The following is a 15,429-nucleotide window of genomic DNA, read 5'->3' on the forward strand; positions in this document are numbered from 1 at the left end:
AGCAGGCACAGAACCAGCTCTGCATGATCCCCACTCCCGCGTCAAACATGCTGGGAAGGACGGTCTGGACGTGCGCTGGGGGTGGAGACGCTACACTCCCTGCTGCTGCTGTGGCTGGATCTCGCCTGAGGGGCTGTTTGGTCCAGGGACGCATCATAAAGGGCCAGGACCAGGCGGGTCCTGACATCACAAAGGGACTGCAGGCATCAGAGGTGGGCAAGACCCTGGCTCCCTGCAGCCCCTCCCCAGCACCCCATGAAGGTACTTAGAGACTGTGACTGAGTCACCTCGTAACCTTCTCTTCATTAAGCAAAAGAGATTGAGCTCCTGAGTCTCTCACTAGGCGGCAGGGTTTCTAACCTTTGAATCAGTCTTGAGGCTTTTTTCTGACTTCTCTTTCATTGATAACATCCTTCTGAAGGGCATTCACCAGCATAAGCCCTTGGAGAATGGCATTAAATTGGAGTAACACCACAGTGAATCAGGCAAGCGCTGTGAGGCTCTGGATGGGACTGGTCCCCAGACCGCGTGTCAGTCCGTCAACATCCACCGGCCAATGTCAGAAGATAAGATACTGAGCTAGATGGACCTTTGGTCTGACCCAATATGGCCATTCTTATGTGCCACCATCTGCCACCCTGGCACTGTTCAATTTAGAGACAGGGAGAGGAGAATTTTCAGAAGAAAATCTGATTAAGCAATTCTCTGCTCAGTATGACTAAGGATATCTCCATTTACTGTACACATTCACACAACATTGCCCATGCTTGCATTTTATCAGGAGATTGGCGACATTTGATGCAAAGCCTCAGCTGCTGGAGTAACGTGATTATATGAGACTCTCAGCTTCCATGACAACAATAAGTAAGTTTCTGGCATTCATGGTTGTTCAGAAAAGAAAAAATGTGACCCAAGTGCATCCTAAAGATTGAAAACCCAGAAGGTGAATAAACAGAATTCAAATTTTTTTTAAATCATGGTTTTGGAACCAATCTCTTGATTTTTATGGTACCTGACTCAAGATTTTTGCACTCTGGAGGGTCATAATACTGAAATTATATAGTACAAACTGTTCTGTTTGCAACACATTTGTGACCTCTTGATTTGATTATATATATAAAATTGCCAATACCAATCTCCTAGAGCTGGAAGGGACCTTGAAAGGTCATCAAGTCCAGCCCCCTGCCTTCACTAGCAGGACCAATTTTTGCCCCAGATCCCTAAGTGGCCTCCTTAAGGATTGAACTCACAGCCTTGGGTTTAGCAGGCCAATGCTCAAACCACTGAGCTATCCCTCCCCCTGGGAAGAGGTGGATGAAGCTTTCTTCCAGCAACTATGTTGCTAGATCACAGGCCCTGGTTCTCATGGGTGACTTTAATCACCCCGATATCTGCTGGGAGAGCAATACAGCAGTGCACAGACAATCCAGGAAGTTTCTGGAAAGTGTAGGGGACAATTTCCTGGTGCAAGTGCTGGAGGAACCAACTAGGGGAAAAGCTCTTCTTGACCTGCTGCTCACAAACAGGGAAGAAATAGTAGAGGAAGCAATAGTGGCTGGGAACCTGGGAGGCAGTGACCATGAGATGGTCGAGTTCGGGATCCTGACACAAGGAAGAAAGGAGAGCAGTAGAACAGAGACCCTGGACTTCAGAAAAGCAGACTTCGACTCCCTCAGGGAACTGATGGGCAAGGTCCCCTGGGAGAATAACATGACGGGGAAAGGAGTCGAGGAAAGCTGGCTGTATTTTAAAGAAACCTTATTGAGGTTGCAGGAACAAACCATCCCGATGTGTAGGAAGAAAAGTAAATATGGCAGGCGACCAGCTTGGCTCAACAGTGAAATCCTTGCTCATCTTAAACACAAAAAAGCAGCTTGCAAGTAGTGGAAGATTGGACAAATGACCAGGGAGGAGTATAAAAGTATTGCTCAGGCATGCAGGAGTGAAATCAGGAAGGCCAAATCACACTTGGAGTTGCAGTTAGCCGGAGATGTTAGGAGTAACAAGAAGGGTTTCTTCAGGTATGTTAGCAACAAGAAGAAAGTCAAGGAAAGTGTGGGCCCCTTGCTGAATGAGGGAGGGAACCTAGTGACAGAGGATGTGGAGAAAGCTAGTGTACTCAATGCTTTTTTTGCCTCTGTCTTCACAGACAAGGTCAGCTCCCAGACAGCTGCACTCTGCAGCACGGTATGGGGAGGAGGTGACCAGCTCTCTGTGGAGAAAGAAGTAGTTCGGGACTATTTAGAAAAGCTGGACGAGCACAAGTCCATGGGGCCGGATGCGCTGCATCCGAGGGTGCTAAAGGAGTTGGCCGATGAGATTGCAGAGCCATTGGCCATTATCTTTGAAAAATCATGGCGGTCGGGGGAGGTCCCGGATGACTGGAAAAAAGCTAATGTAGTGCCCATCTTTAAAAAAGGGAAGAAGGAGGATCCAGGGAACTACAGGCCAGTCAGTCTCACCTCAGTCCCTGGAAAAATCGTGGAGCAGGTCCTCAAGGAATCAATTCTGAACCACTTAAAGGAGGGGAAAGTGATCAGGAACAGTCAGCATGGATTCACCAAGGGCAAGTCATGCCTGACTAACCTAATTGCCTTCTATGATGAGATAACCGGCTCTGTGGATGAGGGGAAAGCAGTGGATGTGCTATTTCTGGACTTTAGCAAAGCTTTTGATACAGTCTCCCACAGTATTCTTGCCAGCAAGTTAAAGAAGTCTGGGCTGGATGAATGGACGGTAAGGTGGATAGAAAACTGGCTAGATGGTCGGGCTCAACGGGTAGTGATCAATGGTTCCATGTCTAGTTGGCAGCCGGTATCAAGTGGAGTGCCCCAAGGGTCGGTGCTGGGGCCGGTTTTATTCAATATCTTCATTAACGATCTGGAGGATGGTGTGGACTGCATCCTCAGCAAGTTTGCAGATGACACTAAACTGGGAGGAGTGGTTGATACGCTGGAGGGTAGGGACAGGATACAGAGGGACCTAGACAAATTAGAGGATTGGGCCAAAAGAAATATGATGAGGTTCAACAAGGACAAGTGCAGAGTCCTGCACTTAGGACGGAAGAATCCCAAGTACTGCTACAGACTAGGGACCGAATGGCTGGGCAGCAGTTCTGCAGAAAAGGACCTAGGGGTTACGGTGGACGAAAAGCTGAATATGAGTCAACAGTGTGCCCTTGTTGCCAAGAAGGCTAACGGCATATTGGACTGTATAAGTGTGGATTGCCACGGACTCGCAGGGGCGAAAGAAAAATGCAGGCCTGTTATTTACCAGGCTGCACGTGGCAACAGACTATATTGGTAAGGGATGCAAGGAGAGTGTGGGTCACGATGCAAACTGCAGACACACACACACACACTAAACTTAATCAATTTAAAAGTTTTATTGGGGATAATTACAAGGGGTAAGGGAGCAGCGTATGATTAGCTAATAGAGTTAATGAAACTTAAAACACACAATGACTAAAATATCTACTAACAATATTTATAAACAAAGATGCAGCATTTAGTAATAACTGATACTTACAAATACAAACCAACGCATAACGACCGGCAAACGTAGAAGCTCTATTTGAAACACGTGAGCTGAGAGAGAGGCTTCGAGGTGATCAGGCTCGGTTACAGGTATACACAGGACACACGGGTATACACAGGATACACGGGTATACACAGAATACACGGGTATACACAGGATTCGTTTTCTTTCTCCTCTCCCTGCCTGCACATGGCAGGCAGGCCATAAAGTACCCACTATGACATCATAGAAGTGTCATAGGGGACGGGGCCCAAAACCTGTTTGTGTTCGTTTCTGATTGGCACAAGCAAAGTTTACACCATGTAGGGGAGCAGGTGCCTTAAAGTCTGGCTTCGCCCCCAAAAGGTGAGGAAATGCATATTGGTTTAGAATGCGTTCAACACTGAATGACAAAAGAAGAGGCCAGGGCAATATCGGTATGGGCAAGTTTTACAGGATGCAGACAGGAACTCATCTCAACAATAAGTAGGGGCATTTCCAGCAGATCAAGGGATGTGATCATTCCCCTCTACTCAGCACTGGTGAGGCCTCATTTGGAGTACTGTGTCCAGTTTTGGGCCCCACACTACAAGAAGGATGTGGATAAATTGGAGAGAGTGCAGCGGAGGGCAACAAAAATGATTAGGGGGCTGGAGCACATGACTTATGAGGAGAGGCTGAGATTATGGGATTGTTTAGTCTGCAGAAGAGAAGAATGAGGGAGGATTTGATAGCTGCTTTCAACTACCTGAAAGGGGGTTCCAAAGAGGATGGATCTAGACTGTTCTCAGTGGTAGAAGATGACAGAACAAGGAGTAATGGTCTCAAGTTGCAGAGGGGGAGGTTTAGGTTGGACATTAGGAAAAACTGTTTCACTAGGAGGGTGGTGAAGCACTGGAATGGGTTCCCTAGGGAGGTGGTGGAATCTCCTTCCTTAGAGGTTTTTAAGGTCAGGCTTGACAAAGCCCTGGCTGGGATGATTTAGTTGGGTTTGGTCCTGCTTTGAGCAGGGGGTTGGACTAGATGACCTCCTGAGGTCCCGTCCAACCCTGTGATTCTATGATTCTATGACTCAAAGTAAGAAAAATGCTGCTGGAGAACATAGGAGAGATTCAGTGAAAGATATTGACATGGTCTATTTTGACCTGTGATGGTGACAATTTGATTTTTAACAGCTATAAAGCTTTCGCGTTTGGAACCTCAATGTCTGCCATTCAATAACTGTCTGAACCCCCCATTGTCTGACCCCCACCCCTATAATTCCCTGCAAGTGTGAACATTTAAATAGATAAAAATGGGGGGAAATGCTCTAAAATAAACATCAATATTATTCATCAAAATTATATAAAAAAATCGAATTCTCTCCTGCTTTCTGGGGAAAAAATCAGGGTCTTTAGTAGTATGAGCAGAAGCAGTTGTGTGCAGCAGTTGTGTGGGTGTTTGAATGAGTGCTGATCCAGCCAGAGAAGATCTGATGTAGAGTGGGATTTCTTGGGCACACAGAGAAAATCCCCATCGCCCTGGGGTGTGGAATATTTTTCCTGCTAATGTGTCACTTCTATCGCCTTTCCTTCCTGGCAGAGCTGGGGGAGTGGTGGATAAGTGTTAGCCAAATATGTTGTTGGAAAACAATAGCGGATAAGTTATTTAACGACCACATTTGCAAATTATTCAGCGAGCTCGGTAAGCTGGTGGATAATAGAGAGAAAAAATTCTGGAGTTAATGATCCAAAAAGATCAGAAGCCATGCTGAAGGAATGAGCTGAGGAGCATTGTCCGGCCAGCATGTCTGTGGGTTTGTCCACATCAGAAATGGAGCTGTATTTAACAGCCATTGGCCAGGTACTGCTGGTCTGACCAGAGCCAGCCCCTGCATAGATAGAATCTCCTTCTGGAAGAGGCCAATCCCAGCGTCCGCACCGGGTGTGGAATTTGGTTTTACTTTGTAGTGTACTCGTTCTGAACACCCAGGGGCAGGTTTTTTAAGGTATTTAGGTGCTAACGCTGATTTCAATGGGAGTTAGGCACCTAAATACCTTTCAAAACCTAACCATGGTCTATGGATAGCACTTTTCATCCCCAGGTCTCAAAGTGCTTTACAAAGGGGGACCAGGGCCATCCGCCCCCTTTTAACAACAGGGAGACTAAGAGGCAAGGGGTAAAAATGTCAAGAATAAGTGCCCTCCCCCGGAGGGGGGCCTAAATCCCATTGGCACAGAGCTTGGGCGCCTAAATCAGTTAGGTGCTTTTGAAAATGTTCCCCTGGGAGTTTAGGTGACTGGGCCAAGACAACACAGCACGTCAGTAGCAGAGCCTAGACCCAGGTCGCTTGAGGGCACATGTCTGCGGCTGCCCAGCCTGCCTTGTGTAGCGTGTGTGTGTCTGTGAGAGAGAGACAGGCAGCCAGGGCCTGCAGGTCCCCCTTCCTGGGGACCCCACAAGTCTGCCTGACACAACCCGCCAGGCGCTGGCAGGACACTGTGCTCTGGGCACAGCCGGCAATGGAAAGCTCAGCACAGCATTTCTCGGCAGTGGCAGGGGACTGTGCCCCCTTCCTGACCGTCAGTGTGGGGGCTGGTTGCTAGCGCCCAGCACTAAAAGGGGAGGGGTCGATGGGAAATCAGGAGCCTGAGACTGACAGTCCCCAGGGGCAATGGGGAGAGGCCAATGCTCCAGGTCAGCCTGATTGACAGGGCGGGCAGCTAATCAGGGAGTCGGGAGGGCAGGGGGGTCCCATGTGAGCTGGAATTGCCTGGGTCAGAGGAGTGGGGCCGAGCTAAGGAGAGAGCAGGGGCCCAGGCTGAGCCGCTGGGAGCAGAGCTGCAGCCCCAGAGCCAGGGGGGCCAGGGAAGCAGCCCAGGGAGCAGCAGCAGCAGCCGTGCTGAGGCAGAGTGGAGCTGGGGCCGGAGCCGGAGCTGGAGCCAGGGCCAGGGCTGGGGCCGGAGCAGGGGCCGGAGCCGGGGCTGGAGCCGGGGCTGGGGGCGGAGCCGGAGCCGGAGCTGGAGCCAGGGCTGGAGCTAGGGCCAGGGCTGGGGCCGGAGCTGGAGCCGGGGCTGGAGCCAGGGCCAGGGCTGGAGCCGGAGCTGGAGCCGGAGCTGGAGCCGGGGCTGGAGCCAGGGCCAGGGCTGGAGCCGGGGCTGGAGCCAGGGCCAGGGCTGGAGCCGGAGCTGGAGCCGGGGCTGGAGCCAGGGCTGGAGCTAGGGCCAGGGCTGGGGCAGGAGCCGGAGCTGGAGCCAGGGCTGGAGCTAGGGCCAGGGCTGGGGCCGGAGCTGCGGCTGGAGCTGGAGCCGGGGCTGGAGTTGGGGCCGGAGCCGGAGCCAGGGCCGGAGCTGGAGCTGGAGCCGTCCGGAGCCGGGTGTGGTGAGCAGCTGGGGAGAGCGAGGGGGGCCGTGGGCCCAACACAGGGAGACGCCCCAGCCAAGGGGCCCTGCAGGCCAGACTGGGGGGGATTGTAACCCTGACAGGGCGGGGGGACCCTGGGGGAAGGGTCCTGCCACCCAGAGCCTGAGAGCGTGTGGCCACCCCCAGAGCAAGTGTCCGACCCGCAGCATCCCTGCAGCACAGCCAGGGCCTGGGCAGGGGCCTGGGACCTACATGGAGCAGGCTGGGAAGTGCCCTGACATCCCAGAGACACTGGTGGTGATGGTCCCTGCCACAGAGCAGCGGGACGTGTTTTCCTTTAACCTTTCCCATTTTTCCTTCTTTTTTTAAATTAATTGTTAATTAAATAACGTGTATTTGCTTTATTTATCAGTGGATCAGGGAGTGCCCCAGCAGAGAGAGGGCACCCCGGAGTGGGGACACCCTCGCCCCTGTCCCCGGTGACCACTGCAGGGTTGGGGGGTCGAGCCCCCCAGGAATCCTGGGCCCAGCCTTGTGGGGGTCATGAGGACTCTGCCAGACAGCAGAGTGGCAGGGGAGTCCTCGAGGGCAGGGAGGCCTCTGGGTAAAGGGAGTGGGAGCGAGGACTCAGATCCTTTCGCTAGCCCATTTCACCAGGGTCGTGCAGAAGCCAGGAAAGTTCCCCACAATAGCGGGACCATCCCCCGCTTACATCAAGTTTAGGTCACAATCGTCCACTTTTTCTGGGTACTAGACCTGCATGTGGGGGCATCATTTAACCAAGGCTCTTTTTAATGTACATTCAGGCCCCCGGGGGGGGGGGCAGAGCCTTGGGGAGAAGGGGCAGGGTGGAGGCACAGCCTTGGGGAGAAGGGATGAGGGGAGGGCAGGGGCTCAGGGAGCAGGGGCGGGCTGGGGGCAGCAGATTGGGGAGAAGGGCCTGAGAGATAAGGAGTTATGTGGGGGCAGGGCTGTTGGTGTCATTAGGCATGACTCTAGGTAACTCAGGAGGGTGGAAAACCACAGTGTCAATGAAGCCTTTCTGTAGTAGGCCTGAATGAACTAAAGTCACTCCATGTCTGACCAAAGCGCTTCCATGTTTGAACTTTAATCGACCTAACAGGCCAGCAACAGAGAATGGTTATCAGTTGCAACACCTGCACCAGAAGGTAATAATGAGGCCTGCAATAATGAGGCCTGCTTGCTCCTGGCTAAGGGGCAAAATAACAGATCAAAGCAAGTAAGACAAGATAACAGTTCACAGAAGAGTTACTAATGAGCTAGATTGGTTTTGCCAAGTATGACTTAACTGCTTAATGTAATTGCTACTGCAAAGTGTATTTGCTGCATGGGAATGAAAGCTGGGGAGAGGGGAAGTGGGGGGGGGGTATAGAAGAGGCTTAGTTAAAGTTATGTATAAAAAAGAGAAAAGCTGCTTGTAGCTGGGTGCTTGATTTGAGACGTGTCTGTCTCCTGGCACCGCTTTGAGATCTCAAATAAACTTTGTCTGCTTCTCCACCTTGGTGTGTTTATTGGAGCGAAGCACACCGGGCAACGAACCGCTGTTGCTGCCTCGGGCACTCTGTGCTGGCAACATGTCTACCGACAGTGGCCAACGCCAGGTGCCCCAGAGGGAATGAACAGAACAGGGAATCACCAAGTGATCTCTCTCCTGCCATCCATCTCCACCCTCTGACAAACAGAGGCCAGGGACACCGTTCCTTACCCATCCTGGCGAATAGCCATTCATTGGTTGCTCCTTACTGCCCTGACCACCAGCTAGTGCTAGACAAGCATCCGACGAAGTGGGTATTCACCCACGAAAGCTCATGCTCCCAAACGCCTGTTAGTCTATCAGGTGCCACAAGACTCTTTGCTGCTTTTACAGATCCAGACTAACATGGCTCCCCCTCTGACAGTTAGTGCTAGAAATGCCAGGGCTCTCCCTCGTGGTTCCCTGGCACCGAGCCGGCTCTGGCCAGTGCTCGGGGAAGCTGACCAACAAACCCTGCCAGCTCCCCCCCAAAGCCACAAGCTTTCCTGGGTCCCTGGCCTCCCAGCCGGCCAGGGGGAGGGCAGGCAAGGTGGGGGTAGGGGACGAAAGGGGGAAGCTACAGCAGATCTGTGGACAGCCGCTGGGAATCCTGCCTCGGGAGGGCAGAGTCCTGCCTCCATCCCACATCAGTTGGGGAGCTGGGCTCGGAGGTGGGAACCAGGGGAGACAGGGAGAGAAGAGGAAGCCAGAGCACATTGCAAAGCCCAAGGGCCTAGTTCCCATTCGACCCAGAACACCGGGGGCAGAAATCACCCCCCGCAAGGGTCAGACCCAGGGCCCACAGCCAGCAAAGGAGGAACCTGCTCCCCCCCCCCCCCGGGTTACTCTGCGGCTGATGCCGTTTCGGCTCCGGGCAGGGTGCCCAGCCAGCTACAGAGTCTGTGTTGGTCACCCAGCTCCCCAAAACAACGGGGCCTTGAACGGCTCAGCCAGCCCCAGTCCCAAAACTAACGTCCCAGCACACGGCCCTGCTTGGGCTTCCTGGTGCCGGGGTCCCCAGAGCCCCGGGGGCGACGCGGCAGCTCCTACAGCCTCGGTTTCTTGAGCAGTCTGTAATCCGCAGCTCAGCTGGTGCCAGAACAGGGGAGCCTGGATTCAAGGGGCTGAGAGAGTGCCAGGGGCAGCCTGGTGCCCAGGCAACAGAAAGGGGAGCCCGGGGCAGTCCCTCCAGCCTGTGTTCCCTGGCGAATGGCCATGGGCTGGGCGAACCAGGGACCCCTTGGCATGTGGCTGCCCCCGGCCGTACCCACAGCATCCAGACGGGTCTGTCCTAGCCTGCGCTGCCGCTGTGCAGGAAACCACGCTTACAGCTCTGGGTTTAGCGCGCTAGCTGGAGGGGATGTAGCGTGAATCGGTCTGTCCGAGCTGGGAATCACCCTGCCAGCTCCAGGGGCAGATGGGGCCCATGCGTGTGGGTCTGGGGGCAGCAGAACGCCCCAGACGCTCAGGGTGAGCTGGCTCCAGTGGGGCGCGGCTGCGGAGGCTGTGGGGACAGCCTGGCCTTTCTCCCAGGGCCCTGCTGTGACTCTGGTGTGGCGATGCCCCGATGTCGGGTGGGGGGGGACCCGGGATTGTCCCAATGACACTCGGGTGGGGAGCCCGGGGCATGGCCGAAGGAGCCTGGAGTTCTCCAGCTGCAGGAGGCAGAGGGAAGCGTGGGCACCCCTGGCACCGGGCTGGGCTGGGCGGGAGGCTGGCACTGCCCGGCCTCAGTCTGGGTACCTCGTAACTCTGCCGCTTCCTTGGCTCCCGCAGGCTCTGCTGGTCAGCTGGCTCCGGCGGAGGGGGACGGAGGCCGAGGGAGAAGGTAAGGCCCTGCCTCACGCTCCCCGACAGCTCCCGGGCTCAGAATCTCAGGGCCTCTCCCAAGCCCTCCAGCCTGGCCCAGGGGTCCCACACGAGGCCCCCCAGGCTTGGCCTGCCCCTGGGGATGGGAGCAGGAGCCAAGGCGCGGCCTGGGGCTGGGATAAGCTGACACGGTGCTAACGAACCGTCGTCTGGGGCCTTTGCCGCGATGGAGGCAAACGCCCGATTGTCCGTCCCCTCTGGCAGGTTGTCCCCATGTCCTCCGGGGCTTTGTGCAGGCTAACGGTGAGCATCGCCGGGGGGGGGGACGGGGGGAGAGCTACCGGCCCTTCCCAGGAGCCTGCAGAACAGGGCAGCTTTGCCAGCAGGAGGCACTGCCCACTGCCCAGCAGATCTTGTCTTCATGTCACCCCGTCTGCTCTGTCTTGGCTAGGGGTGTAGCCCCTGGCACTCCATTGCTGTGCATCGTACCAGGGCTTGCAAGGCCAAGGCTGCTAGGTGCTGCCAGCCCCTGGCATTTGCTGGAGAGTTTTCCTGGGATCCCGCACACTGGCGAGACCCATTTCTGCCGGATGGGGCACCGGCTGGGTTCTTTGCACCAGGACGATGTGCCGTCTGGGTTTTCTGGTACTGGGACAGCGCACCGGCCGGGTTCACAGCCCTGGCACGATGCCCTGGCCGGGTTCACGGCGCTGGCAGCGTTTGAGAGGGGGCCCGGCGTGGTGCTGGCAGAGTGTTTCATCAGGCCCCCGGCTCTCACAAGCTCAGCATGCCAGGTCCTGGAGCAGCAGCGCAGAGCGGCCTGGGGCCAGGGCACTGGCATGAGGGGGCCGGGGGGCCCTGCCCTCTGACTTGTGGCTGGCTGTAAGGGCGAGCAACGGGAGGCAGGGGGTGCAGAGAAGAAGGGTCTTGGAGGGAAGCAGTGGCGGAGGAGCAGAGCTTGGTGTGGGGGCGAGGCCTCGGGGGGAATGGGTCACAGGAGGGCAGGCATGGGGCAGGGCCTCGGGGCTAGGAGCAGTGCAGGAGTGGGGAGTCGAGGTTGGGACGGTGTGACTGAGCGATTCTGGCGGGACCCAACTGAGAGTGCCAAATCAGGACCAATTGCTTAAACAGGGCAGTCACAGCCCTAGGCTGGGGTTTTTCCACCTCTAAGGCAAACCAAACCAGCCAGACAAAAAGGACTTTGGTCTCACCCCACTGGCTAACCACAAGTCACACAAGCAATTTCCTTAGACACTCCAGTCTCCCAGTATCACCACCAGTGCACTCGTCCTGGGGATGAATGGTTATGAAAACCAACACCCCAATAAAAGAAAAAGGTTCTCTCAATCCCAAAGGACCAAGCCCCAGACCCAGGTCAATATACACATCAGATCTTACCCCCAAATCACGCTGTTGCCAATCCTTTAGAATCTAAAATCTAAAGGTTTATTTACAAAGGGAAAAAGGTAGAGATGAGAGGTAGAATTGGTTAAATGGAATCAATTACATACAGTAATGGCAAAGTTCTTAGTTCAGGCTTGCAGCAGTGATGGAGTAAACTGCAGTTTCAAATTGAGTCTCTGGAATACATCCCCCGCTGGGATGGGTCGTTCAGTCCCTTGTGTAAAGCTTCAGTTTGTAGCAAAGTCCCTCCAGAGGTCAGAAGCAGGATTGAAGACAAGATGGAGATGAGGCATTAGCCTTATATAGACTTTTCCAGGTGTAAGAATCCCTTTGTCTTCACTGTGGAAGATTACAGCAAAATAATATGGAGTTTGCAGTCACAAGGACAAGTCTCTGCATACTTTGCTGAGTCACAAGGCGTGTCTGCCTTCTCTCCATGGGTCAATTGTGTAGCTGATGGTCCTTAATGGGCCATCAAGCCAGCTAGGCAGGGCTAACATCAGCTTGTCTGGGATCTTTCCCAGAAGCAGAGCATAATACAAAATACAGACAGTACAGAGCCAATACTTATAACTTCAACTACAAAATGATACACAGACATACAGACAGCATAATCATAACCAGCAACCCAGAACCTGGTCTTAGACACCTTATATGACCCCCTTTACTTAAGATTTGGTGCCACTGCAGGACCTTGGTTGCAACCCATGTTCTATATGGTCCCAATTTATATCAATAACGTCACAGACGGTACGGGTGGGCGAGGTCACAGTTCGGGGCCCGTGGCCCCCGCTACGTTCCGGCCCCGTCTCCCCTCAGAAGCCCTCTCTGCTGTTCTGTTCTAGGTGCAAAGCAGCAGCCGCGTGACCAGCTGTGCCGGGACCCCCCAAGCCGTGCTTGCCGAGCCCCCAGGCACCGCGCCCTCCGCCAGCTGCTGGGTGACGATGCAGACGGCCCCCTGTGCCATGAGGGGACCCAGCAAGCCGAGTGGCGGGTGTACGCCGACCGGGCCGGTGCGTGGGTCCCTGCCGGGCCAGGGCCACCTCCCCCTCTCGCCTCCGGCTCCAAAGGGAAGAACCTGCAGGGCAGCTCCACGTAGGGGACCTGGATGTGCTGCAGTGGTGCTGCTGCTCCAGCACACGTGTAGGCGACCAGGGTCCTCCTGCCCGTGCCGGGCCCCTTCCCGCCCAGCGAGTCCCGCTCCCCTCCCGAGCGCCAGGCAGGCAGCTGGCAAACGGACGCCGCCCGCCGCGGGGCATGGGGAGCGGCTGCCCCGCCCCGCCCGCAGCAGGGCAAAGGAATGGCTCTGCTGCTCCTCCCCTCTCTGCAGGAGTGAGGGGCCACCCCGCAGGTAACGCCCGGCCCTCAGCCCCCTCAGCCCCCGCGGCTCTGGCACCTGGGCACCGCAGCCCCTGGGAGACAGCGCTGGGAGCTCGGAGCTGGGATGGGGTCTCGGCCCCTGGTGGCACAGACACCGCTGGGCACGTGGTCGTTAGAACCGTGTGGCTGGTGACATCTCCCCATGAGCATCGTGCTCTCCGGGGGGGGGGGCAGGTTTCCCCTAGCTGGCCAGTGAGCCTGGGCATTGGCCCAGTGGGTCTGGCTGGAGCTGGTTTCCCTGGCAGACGTCTGGCCTGTGAGCTGCAAGGCCTGCCCGGGGGCCGTTCAGATGCAGCAGTCGAGCCGCGTAAGGGGGCGGGGACTGGTCCCCGTGGCATTAGCGCCGGCTCCCTCCCGACTGCCCTTGTACCCTGAGCTGTTTGTTCTTGTTTGCCCCGACAGAGCCCGAGCCCTGAGCAGGGCCTGCCATGGCCAGAAGCAGAGCTGACAGCCGCCCCAGGCCCCGCAGCCTGGCTCCACATCGCACCGCGCCGTAGCTTTGTGCAGACACAAATAAAGGGCTGGAACCTCCCGTGTGCGGGTGCCTCGGTGTCACTGCGGTGCCAGCAGAGCCCTGCCTGTGGGGCGCAGAGCATGCTGCTCGGGCTGCTAGGAGAGGAGGAGCCCTTCAGCTGGGGCCCAGGTTAGACTCCTGCTGCGATCATTAGGGGAGGGGGGACAGGGAAGCCATTGGCCCCACCCCCAGCTCCCCATGCTCTCGGGCAGAGAAATCTGGGCTTGGCAGCCCCGCGGAAGAGGCAGGTGTTTGAGGAAGGTCTCCTGGTGACTTGCGTCAGAGCAGCCCTGGGTACAGATAGCGCCAGGCAGATCCCCAGGCCAGAAGGGACCAGTGATCATCTGCTCTGCTGGCAGCGGGGGCTCCCGTCCCGGGAGAGGCTCTGAGGGAAGCGGTGGCTCCTGCCAGCCTGGCGGTGCTGACGGTTGTACTGTGGGCACAGCATGCAGGCTGCATTAACCCCTTCTCCTCCAAGAGGGCAAAGCTGGCCCTTGGCTCACTTGCCCTTCCTCCATCAGTCCAGCCTTGACTTTAGGCCTCCCCCGAGCAGCCTGCCAGCTCCTGCCGGTGAACACAGTGGGCTCTACTCCTGCCTTCCTGGACCAGCAGCCCTCTCGCTGCTGCCCTGGGCGCCGCAGGCTCCTGGCACCGTTGAGAGGCCTGCCCCAGACTACAGAGCTCAGGGGACATTTCTTCCAAACAAACTTTAATAGAAACACGTCACAAGACAAACCCTCTCTCATCAAAATGGCGTCAAAGCCCTGAACAACTCCCGAGCGGCTGGGCTGAGTGGGAGGCAGCGACCGATGGCTCTGCCTTGGGGGCTGGCTGCAGGGCTGCTCCAGCCCTGACCCTGCCCACCCGGAGGGGCTGGCCAAAGCTGCTAGCCTGGGGCCCAGGCACACGAGGATGGGAGCCGACCTGCAGCTCCGCGGCCTGACTTGGTTCTGCTCACGAAGCAGCCTTTGCGATGGCCTGCCCGGGTTACAAGCTGTTCCCGTGGGGTGTGCCGGGGAGAGCCCCGACGGGAGATACCCACCCTGGAGCCCTCTGAGGTGCTGCTGGCACTGTACTCTGCCCGCGGAGATGCCCACGGACGCTCCCTCAAGTGGCCTCCACAGCCCTGCTGGGTGTGGGGTGGGGGCCACGCTACTGTGGGGAGACACGGCCCCCCAGGCTCACTGTGGCAGCAGGGGGCTGCCCACGGGCCGGGTTCTGAGACACACCATGGGAGCTCTGGCTTAGTGGAAGGGGAGAAGGGCCGGGCCTCCCTGGCACCAGCTGGCCCCTGCTAGAAAGCCCTTTGCCCCGGGTTGATTCTCCTGCATAGGGGCAAGTGCAGCAGCCTGACCCAGTGCCTAGCCCTGCCCAACCCTCTCCACTGCCCCCGGAGACACACAGAGTGATGGTGTCTGCAGCTGCTCCCCGGGCATCAACCCCATCTCCAGCCCCTGGCACCGTGGCTGCTGTTGGCACCCCCAAGCTTGTGACCCAAATCAGCCAGCTGGCTGCACCGAGTGTCCTCCACATGGCCATGGCTGGAGGTTAGCGGGGACCCGCCCAGGGCTCTGGGTCTAGCTGGGGAGCCCAGCAGTGTCCCCCTCTGCTCAGGCCGGGTGTTCTGCAGAGCCCTGGCTGCTCCAGCAATGGCTCTGTGGGAACTGGGCAAGGGGACCCTGCAGGGCGAGCAGGAGCCTCTCCCTCCATTTGCAAGGGGAGGCTGGAGCAAGCCCTGGGCAGGGTGAGGATGCTACTCGGCTCAGCCCCACTTCCCCTGCAGCAGGGCAGCGCGGGGGCAGGTGCTGCACCCAGCTAGAGACGGAGGCGAGTGCAGACAGGCGACAGCTGGAGCTGGTGGCTGCACTCAGGCTTCAGTGCAGACATTTTGCCAGCAGATCAAGGGACGTGATCATTCCCCTCTATTCGG

General features: G+C 56.6%; 2 long non-coding RNA genes across 2 annotated transcripts; both read left to right on the forward strand.

The window, feature by feature from the left end:
• The first annotated feature begins 201 nt into the window (after window positions 1–201).
• LOC123367692 lies at window positions 202–12,569 on the forward strand. Its single transcript, XR_006578595.1, has 3 exons — window positions 202–261; window positions 782–864; window positions 12,451–12,569. It is a non-coding gene; the product is annotated as an uncharacterized LOC123367692 (long non-coding RNA).
• Window positions 12,570–12,915: 346 nt separating this feature from the next.
• Window positions 12,916–13,523, forward strand: LOC123367691. Its single transcript, XR_006578594.1, has 2 exons — window positions 12,916–12,956; window positions 13,388–13,523. It is a non-coding gene; the product is annotated as an uncharacterized LOC123367691 (long non-coding RNA).
• The last annotated feature ends 1,906 nt before the right edge of the window (window positions 13,524–15,429 follow it).

The sequence above is a fragment of the Mauremys mutica genome, chromosome 3 (genome assembly GCF_020497125.1).
Source record: "Mauremys mutica isolate MM-2020 ecotype Southern chromosome 3, ASM2049712v1, whole genome shotgun sequence".
NCBI classification, from domain to species: Eukaryota; Metazoa; Chordata; order Testudines; family Geoemydidae; genus Mauremys; species Mauremys mutica.